This window comes from Pteropus vampyrus, unplaced genomic scaffold (genome assembly GCF_000151845.1).
Source record: "Pteropus vampyrus isolate Shadow unplaced genomic scaffold, Pvam_2.0 Scaffold116, whole genome shotgun sequence".
Classification (NCBI taxonomy): Eukaryota; Metazoa; Chordata; class Mammalia; order Chiroptera; family Pteropodidae; genus Pteropus; species Pteropus vampyrus.
In genome coordinates, this window is record NW_011888897.1 from 2,710,308 (window position 1) to 2,719,512 (window position 9,205).

General features: G+C 41.4%; 1 protein-coding gene across 1 annotated transcript in view; it reads left to right on the forward strand.

The window, feature by feature from the left end:
• Positions 1 to 9,205, forward strand: part of ANO2 (anoctamin 2) — a 307,510-nt gene that overhangs the window by 89,081 nt on the left and 209,224 nt on the right. The window lies entirely within an intron of this gene.

Genomic DNA, 9,205 nt, shown 5'->3' on the forward strand with positions numbered 1-9,205 from the left:
GAACAAGTTTTGTATAGTGATGGCATTTTTAGAATAGTGCAGAACCTCTCAAGGGGGCAATTAAGTATGACTCTGTTTGCTTTGATGTATCCATCTTGCTACAAACCTCCAAATAATTCTCCAGGTTTTAAAAATCAAATCTTCTATATGATTTTATTTGTCTGGTGCATGTCGCTGATGGGGCAAGGACATCAGTGAGTGAGGTAATTAATTAGCCCAGTTCAATTCCAAAGAAAGGTCTGAAGCTCTCACTTTGAGCAGCCATTTGTCCTCGATTACAAGGACAAAGGAGTCAAGAGCTCTGAGAATGTATTTTTTATTTTCTCATCACCTCTATCAAAATTCTTAAATTTACCTTCACTTCATGCCCATTCCATCAATCTGCCTATTATCCTCTCATACCCTCCCCAATTTGACCAAAACTTGCTCCCTCAGATGTCATGAGTGAGTTTTTACTTCCCACATTTCATGGCCTTTTTCTTCGTCTTCATCGTCCTTAACTTCCTAAGTCCATCTAAACCTTCTTCACTGAACTTCCATCTTCTGTGAGCTGATACCCAGGAAGGGGCTGCTGATCTACTGATATGCTATTGTTCTGTTTCTACCCCTGATTCTTCCCCCTCCTCTACATTTTAGGTGTTGTCTTCTCCATGTTCCTTTGGCCTCCTTACTGTCTGTACAGATGACTTGCAACTGCGTATTTCTATTTCCTGTTTCTCTCACCAATTCCAGCCCAGCATTTCCAACTGCTGGATGGAAACCTCCCCTGAGATGTTCACCAGAACCTTAACATTAAGGTTTTTATCTCACTTCTATCTCATTCTGGTTCTCTCCTTTTCCCTCTTTCTCACTCATGCTTCTCTTCCTGTTAACGTGACCACTAGCCTCTCTATTTTGCTCATGTTATTCCCTTTGCCTGACTGTCCTTCTCCAGTCTCACCCTTGTCCATCCCCAGACCAAACATCACCATCTCACAGGTTCTCTTTGAATGCCCTCACCTCGGAACTCTGGTCAAACTCGATCTCTTTCTTGCTAATCATGTATATCCATGGTTTAGACTCCCAAGACAGTCTTTGAGATGCGTCTAAATCATCTTTTATGCCTTAATGAACCTAGCCGTCTGCCTTGCACATTCTGCTCAGTCGTTTGGTTTAGTGAATTAATTAAACGTGCCTGCCCTGCTAGTCTCAGTTCCTGACTTCGTGTGTCCACGGACAAATGACTTAACTTCTCTGCAACTTAGTTTTCTTTTACAGAAAGTAGAGATAATATATATTTTGAAGAGTTTTTATTAAGATTAAATAGGAAGCTGTTAGTTTGTTTGCTGGAAAGTCCTTAAAAACTAAAGTTTATTTCGAGAGACAATCTCCAGAGTGTTGAAAGATCAGTAGAGACCCTCTGCTTTAACACTGAATTTTTTTTCCTTTGAGGATCTGAAGGGTTTTTTTGGTGACATCTCAGAGTCAAATATCTTAAGGATTTTGTTGTTGTTGAGTAGTTTTCAAAAATTTCTTTTCTGACATTCAGAAAACATTTATTGAGCACCTGCTATGCGTCAGATGATGTAATAGAAACTGAGAGACGCCAACATAAATTTGACCTAGTTTCTGTCCTTGAGGGGCTGTTAGTTTAGCCCGGCTGATAGACATGCAAACTGATGATTACAAGATAATCTGATAGGTACAATAACAGAGACACGTGCAAAGTGCAAAGGGAACACAGAAGATAAGCAATTAACTTCTATGTACGTGTCTAAGTATCAAAGTAAATTACCTAGTATTAGTTTCATAGCCCGAGAGAAAGTAGGCATGTCAGTAATTCTCATATCCAATTACAAATGGGTCCAAAAAAGATAAGTGACTTGTCCAAGGTCACATACTGAGTCACTGTCAGAACTGGGTCTAGAACTTGGATTTCTTTGCTCAGGTCCTATTTCCACTGCCTTTGGGATGCTACGAACTAGGAGTGGAGTTAGGTTGAGTCTTTACAGTTTGTTACTATAGACACAATAATTATCTGGCTGCCAGTTTATGGACTCTTGAATTGACATATGACGAACCTGAGGTCCCAAGACACCAAAGTACTTCTGCTAGGACCTTGGCAGGGAAACATGGAGAAGTGAGGTTAAGTTCTGTCTCCACTCAATTCTGTTAGATTGTGATAAGCTGTATTGTGGCCACTAGCCTCAGTTTCCCTTCACTTATAAAGTGATGAAACATGAAAGAAAACCGAGGCTAACGGATATTATAATGTCTTTTCCTTAGTGACATTTTAATATAATTTAAGCCTTAAATAAGCAACTCGCTATACAATACATTTAAAAGCCTTATTGTTGATTCCTGTATTATAGGCATGAATGTTATGAAAATTAAATGTGAATTATTTCCTGTCTAAATATTCAATGGCATATTCAACCTCTACATGCAGATACCCTGAAAGAACCCCACACACAAGACGAACCAAGAAGAACATAAAGATTTCCCTTTGGGGAGACAACACGGCTCTCATCCATGTGACCCAAATTTCAATAAACTCTAGCTCTCAACTTTTCAAGCCAGAAACTATAACAAAGTGCTGTTGGGTTGACCTCTCAAACATCTCTTAAATTGGTACAATTTTTCTCTTCACGCCACTGTCCTAGTCTACATCAACTACTTTATTTACCTGAATCACTATCCCAACCACTAGGCCATCTTCCTATCTCCAGTTTTGCCCATCTTTAACCCATTCTATAAAATGTAGTCCGTGTGAGCTTTCAAAAATGCAAATCTGATCATTTCAAAGGCCTGCTTGGAATGGTAAGATAGATTTACATTTCCCTTAGGTAAAATGCAAAGCCTTAGCAGTTACATATTGTTATGGGCTTGATGTTTGTTTCCCCTCAAAATTCATACACTGAAGCCGTAACTCCCTCCCTACGCCCCACAAAAAGTGAAGTTTGGCTGTTCCACAATAGCTGCTGCTGATTTACTAGCTTCGTAACAAGGGACATGTAACCAAACTTCTCTGCTTCCCAGCAGAGGAGAACCGTGAAGGCCAGTTTTCAAGTTCTTTGATTTCTGCCTAGGAAAATCGAGTCCTTTCTAAGTCCTTTCTGTGGCCAGCCTAAACCAACTGGCTTAGAAGATCAGGAGGAATGAAAAATATGATAACATCGGGAGGAATGAAAAATATGATAACATTGGGAATGAGATAACGTGGACCTTTGAGGCATAGAGTAATTTTGATTTTGTCGCCCTTCTTGTCTAGAGAAGCACAAATGGCATAGAATTGACTTAGATTGCCCCACAGGATTGTTGCTTCATAGAAAGGAGAAAAAAGGGAGAACAGGACAATGCTTGAAATTATTTTCCAAGGTATTTTTATTGATCCTTCACCCTTGGAATTAACTTTTACATGGCCATTATGTTTGTGACTAACTTACAAAGCTTTATTCCTTTTCCCATTGTATGCAATTACAATGGAAATTTGAAAGACTAGAAAGAATAAAGATTAGAATTAGAAGATAGAAAATATACTAAAGATAATAATTCAGAAGTACTCCCATTTATTTAATATTATCGTTTTTTTCTTTGTGGAAAATACATTGTTTTGAATGCCTACTTTTGCAAAGCATTGAACTGCATACAAATTGTGTGTGTTGAATTATTTTTATTCCTGTCTTGTTCCATAAAATTTCTGAGGTGGCTTACAAGAAAAACAATAAAACAGTATAATATAAATAATAAGTTAAAAAATAAGAACCAGGAAAAGCACAAATTAAAATAGAATGTCAGAACTAGGAGAAAAAAATAGAATACAAATATGCAAACCATAAGGCTCTCTAGTTACCGCAGTTGGGCTGCAAATTTGACCTTGAGCCAAAGTGAAAGGGAAATATTGTTAGTGGTTAGCTCTTGATGTCCTAAGCAACATCTTTTTGTATATAAATTGTTCTAAAATCTCTCATGCTATTCTCTGCTTTCTTATGTAGAATAGATCAACATATATTCTCTACGTAACCTTTTCTGGATGATGCAGGATCATCACTAAGAACATAAGTTTTGTTTTGTTTTGTTTTTGTTTTTTAATATTTTCTCAAAGATTATCAAAGTTTGACTAGAGTTGCTCTACACTCTGACTTCTTGAAGTTTTGACTCTGGTAACCTGCCTCCCTGAGTTTTGCTATTCCAGTTTTCCTTTGCCGTTTGAGAGACAGAAAAACAAGCTTGCTAGAATTTTGGGTAAAAAGAGGGAAATTGCATTGAAGGAGGGTCTGAAGGATTCTGCTGTGGTTAAGGTTTATAACATTAGAGAATGGGTTTTGTGAGATCTAGGTACTTTTTCTTTTGAGTTCTGTGTTGTGAGGCCTGAGATAACCAGATAAGAGATCTCTGTATAAATGAGGTATTGCTGTGAACAAAATAATAAGGACCTCTTGCCTGTGTGCAGTTATGTGCTTTTCACAGCACTTTCATACTCATTATCTCATTTAATCCTTTAAACTACCACACAAAGGAGGTTCAACAGATGTTAACTAATTTCACAGCAGAGAGATTAACTGGGTGCCCAAGGTTAGAGATTCAGAGCCAGATTTAGAACTTGGTTTTCTTGGCTTTTCTTCGTTGTTCTTTAATCAGTTAATAAATAGATGAAGTTACTGGAAGAGGTTTCCCAGAGAGGTGGAAGCTGAAGCCTTCTCAATATTACATTCATTCATTCATTCATTCAACAAATATTTATTGAGCACCTACTATGTGTCACTCATATTCTAGAACTAGAGAATAGAGTAGTGAATCAACTAGACACATCAGATACCAATCCTTGCCTTTATTAGGCTTACTTTTGAGGTCATATATCAGAAGAGAACATAAGCCCCATGGCTGTCTGGCACATGAGATACATGCAAAGAAAGCGAATAATACAAAAGACATGATGGGGGCCACTCCAGAGAATCAGGGTTCCAACAGGAACAAATGACACACTCACATTAGGAAAATTCAGGGTGGGGATATCAATAGAGACCGTTTACAAAGATGTGGACAGGGAATTTCTCTCTTATTTACCCCTGGAAGCTAGGGGTTATGGACTAATGCACACATGATGTTCACAGTCTAAATATATTTGTGAGTTTGGGTTCTACATGGTGGTGGTAGCATGTGAGCGATCACAAACTTGGCCCAGCCCCATGAGGCCTCCTTAATCATAGCATAAGGTCAGCTGTCAGGGCCCTGGGAGTTTACCCCATCATGGAATGCCTTTAAAGTGCACTTTACCATGGAGAGAAACCCAAGCTTCCTTGATCGCATCAGAGGAGGCCAGACACCTTTCCTGCTCCTTCATATGGAAGTTGTTGTTGCCTTTTCATGGACAGAAAAATACAGATTGATGGAGCTACATTTTCATAGACATTTTGGTGTCAGAGCATTTACACAAATGTATGCTCTGGGCATCTCCCCTCCGCACTCAGGAGACGATGTCTTAATTATTTTGACCGAAGCCAGACCATGTTGTGTGTTGTAAACATCTGGTTTATCATTCATCCAGCTGAACTGGTTTATATTTTGTTAGAAGAAAAAGGCTTGGGATTAAAGGCATTTAAGTAATTAAGCACATGTCAAGACAATTTGGTGATGGGTAAATATAGTCTCTGTTAAATGCACCGTCTGGGGTCTCTGGTTTAGATTTACGTCCGGCTGGGGTACAGGGATGAAAGCGGAACATTGGGTGGATGGGGCCCTGTTCTGGGAGGATCAAAACCAAATGGGTTTTCAGGAGTTCAGCACCATTCCTCTAAGTACCTGTCCCCATGGAGCAAAGTTTCCTTTGAGTTTGGCCTGCAGGGAACAGAGTCCCTGTCACCCAGGGCCACTTGCAGATTTAATGAGACTCTCTTAGGGAGGCAGACTATAAACTGTGATTTGATTGATCCCTTGTGTCCGGGAAACCAGAGTCTCGGAAGCTAAATGCTAGGCCTCAGGTTTGTATTATGAATGTGTGTTTTCAGGTACCAGTCCTGGTCTTGAGCCCACCCTGCTTTATCCCTTGGCCCTGACCCTACGGCTGTAGAGAATTGGTGTTGCTATATCTGGCTGGATCAGGCTGTGCAGAGCTGTGGTCAGTGCTGGGCAGAGAGGAAGCACAAGTGTTTTCCTTAGGGGATTATAGTTCTAACAGCAATAGGTACGAAATACCTGGTGATTTGATGGGACTTAGTGCTCAGTGAGGTGGCCCTCAGTGACCTATGCTTTGTTTGAGACAAGACACTACTTCTCTCTGTAGGCCTAGGGCAAGAAAAATGTCCTCTGTGCTTTCTCCTTTTTCCTGGCCCCCCTTCCGGGATTAATAGGATGAGATGTTGGGCTCTGTCTCCCTGGGTCTAGAGCAGAGAGGAAGGAATATATAGATGTGATCCTGAAGAAGAAAGCTTTGCCATTATAGCCAGATGGATGGTGCGTGATGGAACCAATTAGCCCATTTTTTGCTGAAAAGAAAGGAAAAAAACTCAGAATTTCAGTTTTCAAAGCAGAGACTCTTTTTAAAAAACATTTGATTATTTTCTTCTTCTTTCAAACTGATTTCCATGCTTGTTTGGGGGTAGAATCTTGGTTTCTGAAGTCTGTGAGTGACTGGAGAGGCCAAAACAATTGAGTGAAGTTGTGGATGCATAGTTACTTTTCAACTTGCCTCCCTGTCCCCATTCCTTCTCCTTTTATGTCCTATTCCCTCCCTCTGCCCAACAGCCACTGATTGGGATCTCCCATACGACACCATCTGAAAAACAGCAGTTCCACAGCCGTGAGGGAGAGACACATTCCATGACAGTATGTGGGGGCTCTGGTTATCTGGGTTAGGATGACATGAATCGTGTTGGCTCCAAGGCAAAGAACCATTTGTTGAGCTTCCTTTCTTAGGAAGTAGACTAATGAACTGGAGTTTAAAGTCTCTTCATCAGCATAGGTTGCCAAAGAAAATTGAATTAATGAGGAAAGTGGGTGCCTGTGATAAATGGGAAGAGACGCTGAGATAAGTTTAGCAAGAGTGGTTACTCTTACCAACCATTACCCTCTGTGTTCCCAGCAGTGACCTAGGTGCCATAAGAACCCGGTGAGAGGGGAGTGCTGTCTGACCTCAGCGGCCTTTTAGACTTTCAGGGGAAACACAACAATGAGCAAAGTCTTAGAAGTGAAGTCAGCTACCAGCTTCAGGCATGTGGCATAAAGGAAGCTTTATTTGAGATGACAGGTGGAGTGTACAACTTTAGGCCTCCGATGATTCGAAATCTTTTTGAGAATCTGGCAGTAGGGCCCAGGAGTTCAGATTGTCAGCCTAATGCTTGCAGACACTGGGCTACTTGTGCTGAGCAAAGCTGAGAATTAGCAGAAGAGTTCAACACCTGTTAATTTTTTCCATGCAGTTTTGGGACTCTTCAGGGTGTATACTACTGCCATGACAACCATGGGACGTGAGTGTAGGGTACTGGGTGGGGTAGTACCTGGAGTGCAGTCTAGTGGGAGCCCTACAGGCCTGTGATGCTTCAGCCTGTATCTAAGTCGACAGCCTTTGTGTGGCTCTGAACGACCCCAACCCCGTTCAGACGTGGGACTCCTCCCCTTAATTATTGTAGAATGGCTTCACATTGCTGTGGTTATGGCTCTTGAACTGATTAATGATGCTCAGAGTGAAATTATAGTCTTGTGAGTGGGACAAATCTGCAGCTCATTGAGCCTTGGGGCATTCCCTCCCCCCACCCGCTCTCCCTTTATGCACCCTCTGGTCCTCCCCACTCCCCAGAGTTATTTCTGATGTTTTAAGTTCATGCCAAAGAGGAAGCTTAAAATCAGGAAAGGACTGGCCCTTTGGTGACGGCGCAGCTCTCAACTCATTGGAAGATGGCCACTTCTGCTGAGGCCCCCTGCGGCCTCCCAATGGCTTCTGCTCCCACGTGGGCCTGTGGCATGTCTTTCTGGTGTTCAGTGTCCTAGAACTGCGGCAAATAGGGGCGAGGTTTGAGGAAGAGGAGGTTGACAGAGGAGAGAGGATTGTTTGAGATCTCCTGCGGTCTCTGAGCATGTGGGTGGGGCATTGGGTAGGAAGGGGAGGTGGAAAACCATGAATTTTAATGAGTCACTCTTGTCTAGATTTGTTATCCAAACTTATAATTTATCCTGAGCCCCGAAAATGCAGTTACTTAGAGTTTGGACAACTTCTGTGTTTCCCTTCAAAACCAATTTTCTCCGCATCTCTCCACTGTCTGTGGTCTCTCTGGAAAGAACGGTTCAGGGCAGAAAGTGTGTTTGAGACAAGGGAAATCACTGAGAACTGGAGACCTGACCCTCCTCCCCACCTCCATGATTAAATGTGCCTCCTGTCATGGCAGAATCCTTAGCACTGCCTGTTGGTGAGAAATAATCCATTCCATCTGGGATCCAGAGACCGAGGACAGACTGTCCTGAGTCAGACAGAACATACAGACCACTTTATAGTCTCTGAATAAAACTATGAATGAAACAAGTAAAGAACAGTGCCTCCATGCTGAGCAGAAGGTTCTCTGTTGTGAGTAAATTGGAGTTGTAGGGACAGAGTCATTCATTCATTTAACATATATTTAATAGGGTCTCTGTGTGCAAGTGGTGTGAAATACTGCTGGCATTAAAATATGAATCCCTTGTTGTATGGTTTTCAAACTCTGTGATCTCAGGACTACTTTATACTTTTAACAGTTATCGAGAGCCCCCAGAGAGCTTTTGTTTAGGTGGGTAATATAGATCAATATTTATTGTATTAGAAGGTAAGACTGAGAAACTCTTAAAGCACAAGAATATACATGTACACATTCCATTGTGCTGTCAGGGGATGATGTCATCCCATGTCACAAAACTGCACTGTACACTTGTGAGAGAAAGGAGTGAAAAAGCAAATAATATCTTATCACTATTATAAAAATAGTTTTGACCTCATGAACCCCCCTGAAAAGGTCATGGACACTCCCAGGGTTCCCCAGAACACAGTTTGAGAATGGCCGCCCTACTGCCCCCTCCCTCAGGGAGCTCATGGTCCACAGATCAGTCATGGGCAGCAATAGGCACGACTTTGTGCAGGAACAAGAAGGTGCCAGAAATGAGTTCAGATAAAGTGCTGTGGGATATTCTGATGTATACTTTTATTGGTCATAATGACAGTAATCCAGTAGCCATTTTTATTTTATTTTTTTTAGGCCAGGCA